The following is a 12,525-nucleotide window of genomic DNA, read 5'->3' as shown; positions in this document are numbered from 1 at the left end:
TAGCTTTAGGCTTAGCATTCAACAGTAGCAGATTCACCACTGATGGCTGTTCACAAACACTGTCAGCGAAATCTTCATGTGTATGTAATTTAAGCAGTGGGCCAAGGGTCCAAAATGCGAAATGATTATGTCTACAATAACTTGTGAATATTATCTTCAAATTCTCTTGTTTCTGATCAGTAGATAAAGCCATAGACTCCTTTCTTATTAGTTCTTGCTTTTGTATCATTTAGACTGCCCCTCCCCAGAAACCTGAATGCCTGTCATTAATATATAGTTTAAAAAAAAAACCCAAGTTATATTTCCCTATGGAGAAAGACCACAGGAATGTGTTGACTGGATACTTTGGATACTTTCTATTGTCACTGTCCGTGGCAGCCTAGATAAGAATAGCCATAGAGTAAGAGGAATGTAGAATTCAGTTTGTATGCAAGTACGGTTTTGCACAATCTTGCACACAGAAAAGAGAAAGAAAAAAAATGAGGTAGAGTAGAAGAGACCAAAGTAGTTTTCTATCTAAAACCAGATATAAGGCCTTCTACTACATTGTGGGTTAAGCCTTCCCCTTAGGCCTTCATATCTATTTACCTGAGAAGTGAAATTGAAAATATGCCTTCTCTGTCTGTAGCATCAGGTTAAATTATAGTGATTAAATAATTTACCCGTAGTCATAAGCTAGCAGTTAGAGCCTAGATACTATTCCAGACCTCTTGGACACCAAAACTTTCAAAATGGTCTACCTGATTAATATCTTGATTCCCTTCTTTTGTAGAGTGATTTAAGTACATATGGTTTAAATTTTTCCTGAATAGAGACAAAAAAAAGTATGCATATCAGCATACTCCAGCTCTCTGCAATTGAGGAAATGTAGAACTACCGGAAGTGACAGTCCTCCTGGAATCTGAGTGCTGGGGTTTCCTTTTGAGTTCTGTACCGTTAGCCAAAGCAGTCATTTCCCAAGTGAAATGATAGAACACACGGCCCTGTTACTTCCGTCACCCCTGCATCAGAATATCTGAATGAGGGCTGGGAATATGGCCTAGTGGTAAGAGCCCTTGCCTCCTACACATGAAGCTCGCGGTTCAATTCCCCAGCACCACATAAATGGAAAACAGCCAGACGGGGCGCTGTGGCTCAGGTGGCAGAGTGCTAGCCTTGAGCGGGAAGAAGCCAGGGAAGGTGCTCAGGCCCTGAGTCCAAGGCCCAGGACTGACCCCCCCCAAATAAAAAAGAATATCTGAATGAGACGAGGGGTGTATGTGTTCAGTGGTTGAGTGCCTAACATCTGTGAGGTCCTGGCTTTGATGCCCAGCACCACCAAAAAGAGAGAGAGAAAAAAGAGTGGGCTAGACCTATGAATCAGCAAACCACAGCTCACAAGTTAACTCCAGTCAGCTGACTGGTTTTACTTTTCCATATAGTTGGGTGGGAATTCAAGAGAATAATTTAGTCACCTGGAAATAATATGAAATTTGTATTTTAGTGTCCACAAATTGTTTTATTGGATCACACAACACCTATCATATTGTTGGTGGCTAGTTTTTGTGCTATATTGGCAGAGTTGAGCTGTTGGAGTAGAGACCACAAGGCTCACACAGCTTAATATGTTACATGGCCCTTTACAGGCAAAGCTTGATGTAGATACTTCAGAAGATCAAGTTTATTTACTTTGGCTTGATAGAAGATTAAACTGTAGGCTTTTGTTGTTGAGCTAATGATTTATAAGGATAAGATTTTCTGGTGGCCTTATACCCTGGAACTATTCCAAATGGCAAGTGTTGCCACTGTTTTAAATTATAACATTCCTTAGAAAACTATGGAATTCTAGCTACTCAGGAGGCTGAGATCTGGGGATCTTGGTTCAAAGCCAGCCCAGGCAGGAAAGTCCATGAGACTTATCTCCAATTAACCACCAGAAAACTGGAAGTGGTGCTGTGGCTGAAGTGGTAGAGGGCTAGCCTTTAGCTGAAGAGCTCAGGGACAGCACTCAGGCCCAGAGTTCAAGCCCCACAACCTAAAAAAAAAGGAAAATGTGAGAGGATATCTGTACCTGTGGAGGAGAAAAAAAAATTCTAGAATCCTCTTTAGAACATGCATCACTGCTATAGAGTAAATGCTATAATCTTCATTCAGTAAGTGCTATAATTTATAAATAGTATTGTTGTAGACTCACACTTGAATTCCAAAGTTTGAAGAATATTCTTTTTTTAATTTTTGGTGCCTGTCCTGAGACTTGAAATCAAGGCCTGAGCACTGCCCCTGAACTTCTTTTGATCAAGGCTAGCCCTTTACCACTTGAGCCACAGCTCAAGTTTGGGCTTTTTTTTTTTTTTTTTAGTTTGGTGAAGATCAGAGTCTCACAGACTTTCCTGCCCAGGCTGGCTTTGAACTATGATACTCAGATATCAGCCTCCTGGATAGCTAGGATTGCATATGTGAGCCACTGGTACCTGGCTGAAGGATATTCTTCAGAGGAGCTGGGGTATAGCTCAGCAGTAGAACATTTGCCTAACATGTTCAAAATCCTGGATTTGATCCCAGACACCCCCCCCACACACACACACACAAAAAGATAAGCTTAGAGAATTTCCTAAATACTCTCTCTGACTAGGAATTAGGTGTTAAACTATGGTAAGTAAATCTTAATTTGTTGATGGTCGTGTAATTTATACATTGGAAAACTAGAAACAACACTGATTCCAGCCAGGTAAGCCTACAATCACAGCTACTCAGTAGGCTGAGGCAGGAAAATCACTTGAGTACAGGGATTCAAGACCAGCCTAGGTAACACAGACTTTTATAAGAATTATTCAGATACACCTTACCTAGCTTTAAAATCTCTCTTGCCTTTAGGATACAGTGGGATACTATGCCCTGATGACTCCATTTCATTCACTAATGTAAGTATGTTGTAAGAATTTGAGCCAGGCACTGGTGACACACCTGTAATCCTAGCTACTCAGTCAGCCCATGCAGGAAAATCCAGGAGACTGATCTTGAATTAACCACCAGAAAACCAGAAGTAGAGCTGTAGCCAAAGTGTTAGAGTGCTATCCTTAAGCAGAAAAGCCCAGGGACAGCTCCCAGGCCTAAGTTCAAGCCCCACAATAGACAAAAAAAAAAAAAAGAATTTGAGACATTGACTACAATGGATTTTACTTAATCTCTAATATTTCTGTGTCATTTAAATGCTACTCACTGAATAGTTAAACAATATTAAGGAGGGAAAGTAAATGAAATGACACAATGGAGAAGCTGGGTCCTTTGGGATAGTTCTTGGTGGAACCACCATTGCCTTGTGTTGATATGCAGAACGTGGAGGCTGTCAGTGATTACACTGAAATAACAAAACAGAGAGAGACCTTAAGATCTAGAAAGCACTTTTTTTTTTTGTATGTGTGTGTGCCAGTCCTGGGGCTTGGGACTCAAGGCCTGAGCACTGTCTCTGGCTTCTTTTTGCTGAAAGCTAGCACTCTACCACTTGAGCTACAGCACCACTTCTGGCTTTTTCTGTTTATGTGGTGCTGAACCCAGGGCTTCATGCATGCAAGGCAAGCACTCTACCACTAAGCCACATTCCCAGCCCTTTTTTTGTTTTCTCTCTTAGGGAAAGAAGTTAAGTCACACAAATACCTGCCCCATTTTTTTTTGTTTTGTTTGTTTTGTGTTTGTTTATTGCTAGACAGTAGGTACCCTGTGTTTGGGACTAATAGAAACATTAAGTTATGCCCAGTTATTCTGAAAGAAAAAAACACCTTTTTTTCAGCTCAAAACATGATGTAGCGTGTTACTCTCTCCAGCTAGTGCCTTTGTTGGAAAATAATGAAATGTGTTATTTTTGATACCATAAAGAATCATTTGGTTCTTCATTTGCCATTTACATAATGCAGTGTGATCTTCAGATTTAAAGAAAGTACCTTGGGTTATGTGTTGGGAAAGCTTTGTATGGCCAGCTTGATTATTGTATAGGACTTGACATTGACAGCTAACAGTCTATGAAATTGGCAGTTTACTTATTAAGACTAGAGCTGTATAGTTTGAACACTGTTACTGCTCTACCTTAACAAAACTTACATTTTTTAAATTCATTAATTCTACTGAAATTAAAAAGTAGAGCAAATCCTACTTAGAACCTGTGTTTTCATATCACATCATTTCTTTTCACTCCAAAGAAGAGATGATAGAATATATTCCGTATACTACAGAGATGTGGGGTTATAATGTATTTAATTTTACTGTTGTAATTTTTATTATAACATTGTATGGTAACCTGAAATGTTTACTTGTGCCTTTACTTTAAACAATTAAAAGTTTTCCATTTTATGAGAATTTGTTTCTTTAAACTACTCAACTTTAAAAGAGGAAGGACATCCAAACACCAATGAGTAATGCTTGGCCTAGTAGAAGGTTGTCATTACTGAGGTTTGTATTTCGTATGCACGGGGCCTGCCTCTACCTGGTCTACAGCAGTCTGCTGCAGGATTGGTGTTCAGTAAATCATTTTCAATTTCATGAAAATCCAAATGTCTAGATTTTTTCCCCTTCCAGTACATGGTTATTATTTTTTATTTAAATAACTATCAGCAGCTAGGCGTCAGTGGTTCATGCTTGTAATCCTAGCTATACAGGAGGCTAAGGTCTGATGATCTTGGTTCAGATCCAGCCTGGGCAGAACAGTCTATTGATACTTAACCACCAGTGCCTGGCATTGAGACTTAACTACCAGTGCCTGGCTCACACTTGTAATCCTAGCCAGCCCCAGCAGGAAAGTCTGTGAAACTGTTATTTCCAATTACCAGAAAACCAGAACCAGCACCATCTCTCAAAGTGGTAGAGTGCTAGCCTTGAGCAAAAGAAGCTCAAGGACAGTGCCCAGGCCCTGAGTTCAAGCCCCAGGACTGGAAAAAAAACAACCCACAAAAACTCAGGGACAGCACCCAGCCCCTGAGTTCAAGCACTAAGACAGACAAAAAAAATAACCACCAAAAAGACAGAAGTGGACCTGTGGCTCAAGTGGTAGAGCACTAGCCTGTGTAAAGAAAAGCTCTGGGACAGCGCCCAGGCCCTTAAAAACAATAGTGCCAATAATTTCACTTTGTGATTTAGGTTACTAGTGATCAATTCAGTAGATACATTCCAGATACATTATTTGAGTTAGCAAGCACATGGGGTTAATCATAAGAGAAAAGTTACACCTGTAACTTTATCACATGAGTATCATTTATTATAAAACACGACTTGAGTCATCAACAGATGAATGAGAAAATGAAATGCAAAATATACAATAGAATATATTAGCCATAAAAAAGAACTCAGATCTAATATATGAGTCAGTGTGGATGAGCCTTGAAAATATGCTAATATGGAATCATACAGCAACCCATACAAGATCAAAGAATAGATAACTTCATAGAAACAAGTAGAGCAGACATTTACCAGGGGAGACATTATCTGGTAGGTATAAAGCTGCTACTTGAAATGCTGAAAAAATTTTAAGGGATGACATCTGGGCATGGTGGTGTACGCAAATAATCTCCACACCCAGAAGGCCAGAGGCATGAAACCCTGTTTCAAAAGCTTGGGAAGTGAAGGATACACTGAATATACTTAATGCCAATAATGTGCACACTTAAAAAGGATGTAAAAATAGGCATATTAAGAACTTAAGTGATAGTATGCAAATTAAAGCTATTCAAATAAAGGTATTTAGAAGGAAAACCTGAAGAACTACAAAATGGACAATTTGTGAAATTCTGTCACTAAGCAGAGACTCGGGCTGTGCGTTGATTAGATGTGGTGGCCTCCTCTGCTAGTTTGGGCCTTCCTTACCGGGTCTCTCCCACCAGACTCCAGGAGGCTTCCCACCTCTTTGTAACTTAACTGCTCCACCTGCAAGGACACCCCCCCCCCACACACACACACATTTCTCAATACTAATTATTGCCTGAAGGCCTTCACTTTCTAGAGAAAAACAGGGTTCTCTAGTTGGCTTTAAAGATGCTTCTCTGATTTTTTTTTTTTAAAGGAAGTGCACACTACACACATGAGAGCGCCCGAGGCTGAGATGCCATGACGGTTGAGGTGCACCTGGACCTCCTAACTGTTCCTGCCTCTGCTCTGGGCCTGGGACCCCATCTCTCCCCCCACTCCACCCCCGTCCCTGCAAGCGCTCTTCCTCTCCAGCAGAGGCTGCTGAATCTCTGGGCCCACTCTGCCTTTTCCAGCCTGCTTGGTGCTTGCTTGTCTACTCCAGGCACAGCGGTGTGTGGACCTGCGTCAGCCGAACAAGGCAGGATCTGCGTCCCGGTTTTTTTTTGTTTTTGTTTTTTGGGGGTGTGTGTCTGCTTCCCCTCTGCCTCCATGTCACTTCTGACATGTATATCAGATGTGGGGGTTCATGGTGGGCGTAGGATGGGCCCAACCACCCTCCATTTACAAAGAGAGGTTTAAGCCTGCAAGTGCCTAAATAGGGACCCATCTCAGCAGCCTCTTGACTAGCAGATAAACTTTACTACTTTGGCTGCTCAGCTTAAAGGAGTTTGAACAGACTCCTCCCCAGCTTGCTCTAGGGTCAAGACTGCAAGAACTCTAGCCAGCTGAAGTGGTAGAGCAGTGGGAAGCTGGAACACTAAGCATACATTTATAAAGAAATAATTCTTAGTTGATTCAAAGGCAGATCCCGGCTCTCGCCTTCTGTGGCAAGCCACCTCCCACTTGTGCTTTTTGGAACAATGTTTCTGGCTGGAAGCTTCCAGAAGTGGGGCTGGGATTTGAGTGGTCACAGGCAGTAGGTGTGTGGGAAGGCACTGTTTGCCCTGGCCCACAGCCCCTGAACACTTGGTAGCTATTTTAAACACATTCCACAACCTTTCATTTGCTTCACTAATTTCTCTAAAATAGAATTGTTTATTTGTGGGGCAAAACTGGAGAAGCTCTTGCTCTTTGATGAGTCAAGACAATGCATGTTCTTGAACCCAAAAGAGCCTGGGCCCTAACAAGTACACGGTCAGTCTCTGCTACTATTGCTAGCTGAGTTCCTTACAGAGAGAGAAAGAGAGATTGGGCAATGCATCTCTGAATTCCCCAGAACCAGTACAAGCTGCTCAGTAAACAGTTATTGATTTAAATGTTTTTTCTGCCTGTGGGTCCACTGGTATAATGGCATAAATATTATAGGTTTTGGGTGCTGGAAATTGGAACTCATGCATGCTAAACACATTCAACCTCTGATACCACCAGCCTTGCACATGAATGTATTGTTTGTAATGATGACTCAATAGTCTTTTTATTTTCTTTTCCTAGGGCTTGAGCTCAAGGCCTAGGTGCTGTTCCTGAGTCTCTTAGTGCTCAACGATAGTGCTCTACTACTTGAAGCCACAGCACTACTTCTGGCTTTTTCTGAGTAGTTTATTGGAGATGAGAGTCTCACAGACTTTTCTGCCCAGGTTGGCTTCAACCAGCAATCCTCAGATCTCAACTTCCTGAGTAGCTAGGATGACAGGCATGAGCCGTCAGCATCCAGCTACAGTCATCTTTAACACTGTCATGTATCAGTCAGGACAGGCTGGGTCATTCTGCAGTAACAAATGCCCTAAAATCTCAGTGGCTGAAAGGTCCATCACAAGCAGCTCGCTGCCGCTCTGCACTCCATGATTTTTATTTACGATCCAGACCAATGAAGTCACTTCTGTTTTAGATCTTGCTGGTTGTTAGGACCGAAAAGAAAAGAGAGATCTGAGGCCATACCTGCTGGCTCCAAGGTTCTGCCCAAAGATGACCACTATCACATCAACATAGCTCACTGGCCATGGTAAGTCACATGACAAGACACCACAGGAAAAGGCAGTCAGATCTGGAAATACTTTTCACTCTCTACTTTTAGTACATTTCAAAAATAATAGCTTTACAGTGATAGGTTATAAAATTCAGCCTTTTGTTTTTTGGTCAGGTGTGGAGTTGGTTGAGTGCTGTCCCTGAGTTCTTTTGCTCAAGGCCAGGGCTCTATGACTTTGAGCCATAGCACCACTTCCAGTTTTTGAGCAGTTAACGAGATAAGAGTCTTTGGGGATTTTCCTGCCCAGGCTGGCTCTGAACCTCAAACCTCAGATCTCAGCCTCCCGAGTAGCTAGGATTATAGGTGAGTGTCACTTCCAAAGCTTTTCCTGCCCAAGGCTAGCACTCTACTACTTGAGCCACAAGTTCCACTTCTGCTTTTTTTTTTTGTGGGTTAATTAACGATAACAATCTCAGGGACTTTCCTTCCCGGAGCTAAGAGTCTTGTGGACTTTTCTGCCTGTGCTGGCTTTGAACTATAGTCCTCAGATAGACTCCTGAAAAGCTAAAATTACAGATGTGACCCACACTGTTACCTGGTCAATATTTATGCTTTGTAGGGGCATCCTGAAATCAGCAGAAATGGTAAGATGCTGGGATCAACTTCAAAGTCGTTGCTGGAGGAGAACAGTGCATGGGGATGCAAATGAAACAAGTTTGGCTGTCGATTTGCTGTTGAAGTTGGGTAATGGGCACATTTAACTATTCTCTCAGGGCTAGATTTACACATGTATGTGCATAGATGGATATCTTTTATATTTTCCCTCCAAACACAAACCTCAGTAAGAATTTATGAAGGAGAATAAAGCAAAGGAGGCTGTTTGAGACTCCTTGTTAATCCCAAGGTCTGATTTTCAGGCAGAGTTTACAAGTTCTTTCTACAGACATCATCCTGCTTGGTGGAACTTGAGATGCATTTATCCCATTGTTAAATAAGATGTCCTGAATTGGGACTTTTCAACTGCTTGGTGCCTAGAGTTAAGAGTGAGAGCTTTACTATCTAATCCACAGAGACCTCCACTTCCGTGGGTATCTGTGTGATCTCAATAAGTTTCCTCTTTAAGCCCTTTGTCCTCAGGAATAATAACACCATGCCTATTTCATCAAGTTACTGCTGTGACATAATATAGAAATAGCCAGTAACCAACAAAAATTCATTATTAGCTTGATTGACAAACTTCAGGCCTGGTTTCTCAGTTCCATATACCAAGGGAATAAGATTTTAAATATGATTTATTATACAACATTATACTTCTTTCTTAGCCTTCTCAAGCTGGGGATCAAACCCCACATTTAATGCATGCTAGGCAGAGGCTTTAGTAATAAGCTACGTCCAGGGTCTGCATCACACTATTTATTGCTTTGGACTTTTTCAGCTTTTGAGTCTACTGGCAGGAATTGGCTATGGAGCCAGTTGTACAAACTTAGTAAAGATCCACGATCCTGCTGCCCTGTAGTAAGTCTTTAAGAATCTGATCAGAGGAGCATCTTCCTAGCTGAGGACAACTCTTTCTGTTGATGCAGATAAAAGTATTATCTCAAACTCTGGAGCCTGATCAAGACTTTCAGGCTAATCACTGTCAGAAAGATTTGATACTTGCAAAACAAGTATGCATTTGGTAGCTTTTCTCATCTTTTAACTAGTTTTATAGATTCAAGTGCCATAAAAGTTATTTTACTTATAACCTCTTTTCCATTACAAATACTTTTATTTTCTGTAGTGTAGCAGGAAGTTGTGCTATCCAGCTAAGCACCTGAAGGTGCTTACTTAGGATTTATTCTTGGCTTTAACATTCAAAAACTATTTATATTGGTATTCAATCCTTTGGGGTTACTAGGAGATTCATTGTATAATTCTTGATTATTCTTTTGGTTCTGCCTGATGGATGTGACTTTCAGGGTCTCAGCTGTAAGTTATGCAGATTCAGAGCAATTTCTGAGATAAGCTTACACCTGACTTTGGTTTTCTCTTCTAGGTGAGAAAACCTTTTATGCACCAGCTGTCCATAAGCACCTCCGCTTTCATCATAGGCCAGACACTAACCTGAATTATCTGTTAAGGCATATGTCTGAATTTAAACAAGAATAGCCACATTCTAAGATTAAACTGGGAGTTTAATCTTATCTTGTCATCCAATATTTATTAAAAACTCAGTCTAAAGAAGTAATTTTCAGGGAGGATTATTTGAAGCACGTATCAGCTTATGCACTTTTTAAGACCGTCTAGTCTAAAACATATTCAAGGATTAAGCCAGATCAGAAGACAGCTGGTACCTTGCTAGTCAGTGTCAGGGTTCTCAAAGTATAGCTGTTTCTGTTGTTTTGTTTTTGTTTTTAATTTACCCAAGAACTCTTTTGTGGATGTCAATGATATATACTAAATGTTAAGAGAAATAACAAATTTTGCTTTAAGGGTGAATAATATGGTTCATTTGTACCACAATAAGCATTTAGACTCTCAGAAAGAAATATGACTGATCTTGGTCCCAAAAATAGTTGTCAGTGGACTGGGCATCATTAGCTCAATGCCTATCATCCTATTTACTTAGGAGGCTGAGATCTGAGGATCATGGTTCAAAGCCAGCCCAAGCAGGAAAGCCTGTGGGACTTATCCTTGATTAATCACCAAAAAAGCAGGAAGTGGAGTTGTGGCACCAGCATTGAGTAAAAAGCGAAGGGATGGTGGTGGGCCCTGAATTCAAGCCCCAGTACCAGCAGCAGCCCCTCTCCACTCCCAAAAAAAGGAAAGAAAGAATTCTGCTAGGTGCCAGTGGCTCATGCCTGTAATCCTTGCTAATCAGGAGGCTGGGATCTGAAGATTGTGGTTCTAAGTCAGCCTGAGCAGGAAAGTCTGTGAGGATTTTTTTTTTTTTGCTGGGACTGGGCTTGAACTCTGAGCCTGGGCACTCTCCCTGGGCTCCTTTTGCTCATGGCTAATACTCTTATCACTTGAGCCACAGTGCCACTTCAGGATTTTTTCTGTGATTAATTGGAGATAAGAGTCTCACAGACTTTTCTGCCTGGGCTGGTTTTGAACCAGGATCCTTACATCTCAGTCTCCTGAGTAGCTAGGATTACATGTGTGAGCCACTGGCACCTGGATAGACTTTTTCCCATGTTGATCTTGAGGCTTGAGCTCAGGGCCTAGAGTGCTATCTCTGACAATTTTTTCTCAAGGATAGTTCTCTACCACTTGAGCCACAGCTCTACTTCCAGCTTTTATTGGAGGTTGGGGTTAATGGGAGATAAAAGTCTCAAGGACCTTTCTGCCCAACCTGGCTTTGAACCATGATCTTCAGATCTCTGCTAGGATTTCAGGTAGCACTACAAGGGCCTGGCCTAGACTTTTTTTTTTAAAGATAGAAAAATACCCTTGGCTTTGATGGCTCCTGCCTGTAATCTTAGCTATTCAGGAGGCTGAAATCTGAGGACCACAGTTCAAAGCCAGCCTGGGCAGGAAATTATATGAGACTCTTATCTCCAATTAACCACCAGAAAACCAGAAATGATGCTGTGGCTCAGAGTGGTAGAGTCCTAGCCTTGAGCAAAAGAGCTCAGGGACAGTGCCCAGGTCCCGAGTTCAAGCCTCCTGACCAAAACAAAACAAAACAAAAACATACAACAACGCACATTTGAATAATGAGACACAAGAATAAGTTTTGTTTTCTTGTTCTGTTCACTTTTCAAATGTCCTAGCTCCTAGCTCTGCCTCTTGTACAACTCCAGCTATTTTCTGTTTACAGCATGAGGTAAGAGAATTTATCCTTTCTGCACAACCCCACTCTCATCTCCTCTCGGGTCAGTGACAGGCAGATGACTTTGGGCTCTAGGCTTTTGCAATGGGGTTTGATTCAGAGACAAGGTTTTGAATCAACAGGTTTGGTTTTATTAAAGGTGCTACTAGATATTAGAATCCGAGCTTTTTTTTTTTTCTTGTGGGTCGTGGAGCTTGAACTCTGGGCCTGGGTGCTGTCCCTGAACTCTTCACCTCAAGGCTAGCACTCTACCACTTCAGCCACAGTGCCACTTACAGTTTTCTGGTGGTTAATTGGAGATGAGTCTCACAGACTTTCCTGCCTGGTCTGGCTTTGAACCACGATCCCCAGATCTCAGCCTCCTGAGTAACTAGGATTACAGGCATGAGCCACCAGTGCTGGGCTTGGGCTTTTTTTTTTTTTTCCCAGTCCTGGGGCTTGAACTTAGGGCCTGAGCACTGTCCCTGGCTTCTTTTCGCTGAAGGCTAGCACTCTACCCCTTGAGCCACGGTGCCTCTTCTGGCTTTTTCTGTTTATGTGGTACTGAGGAATCGAATCCAGGGCTTTGTGCATGCAAGGTAAACACTCTACCACTAAGCCACATTCCCAACCCTTGGACTCTCTTAAGAAAAAGCAAGAAATCAAACATATACATATATATATAATATACATATAATATATGTTATATATAATATTATATATACAATATTTTTTCCAGTCCTATGACTTTAACTCAAGGCCTAGGCACTGTCCCCGAGCTTCTTTACACACACACACACACACACACACACACACACACACACACACACACCATATTTTTAACCAATCTAGAAAAACAAAATTGTACCTCTTCAGGGAGTACTATGTGATATTTCAACACACCAACATGGATTTCTTGAAGTTCTTCATGGATAAGGATCCATGAGACAGAAATTGC

The sequence above is a fragment of the Perognathus longimembris genome, chromosome 7 (genome assembly GCF_023159225.1).
Source record: "Perognathus longimembris pacificus isolate PPM17 chromosome 7, ASM2315922v1, whole genome shotgun sequence".
Classification (NCBI taxonomy): Eukaryota; Metazoa; Chordata; class Mammalia; order Rodentia; family Heteromyidae; genus Perognathus; species Perognathus longimembris.
Note: the sequence above shows the minus strand (reverse complement) of the source record.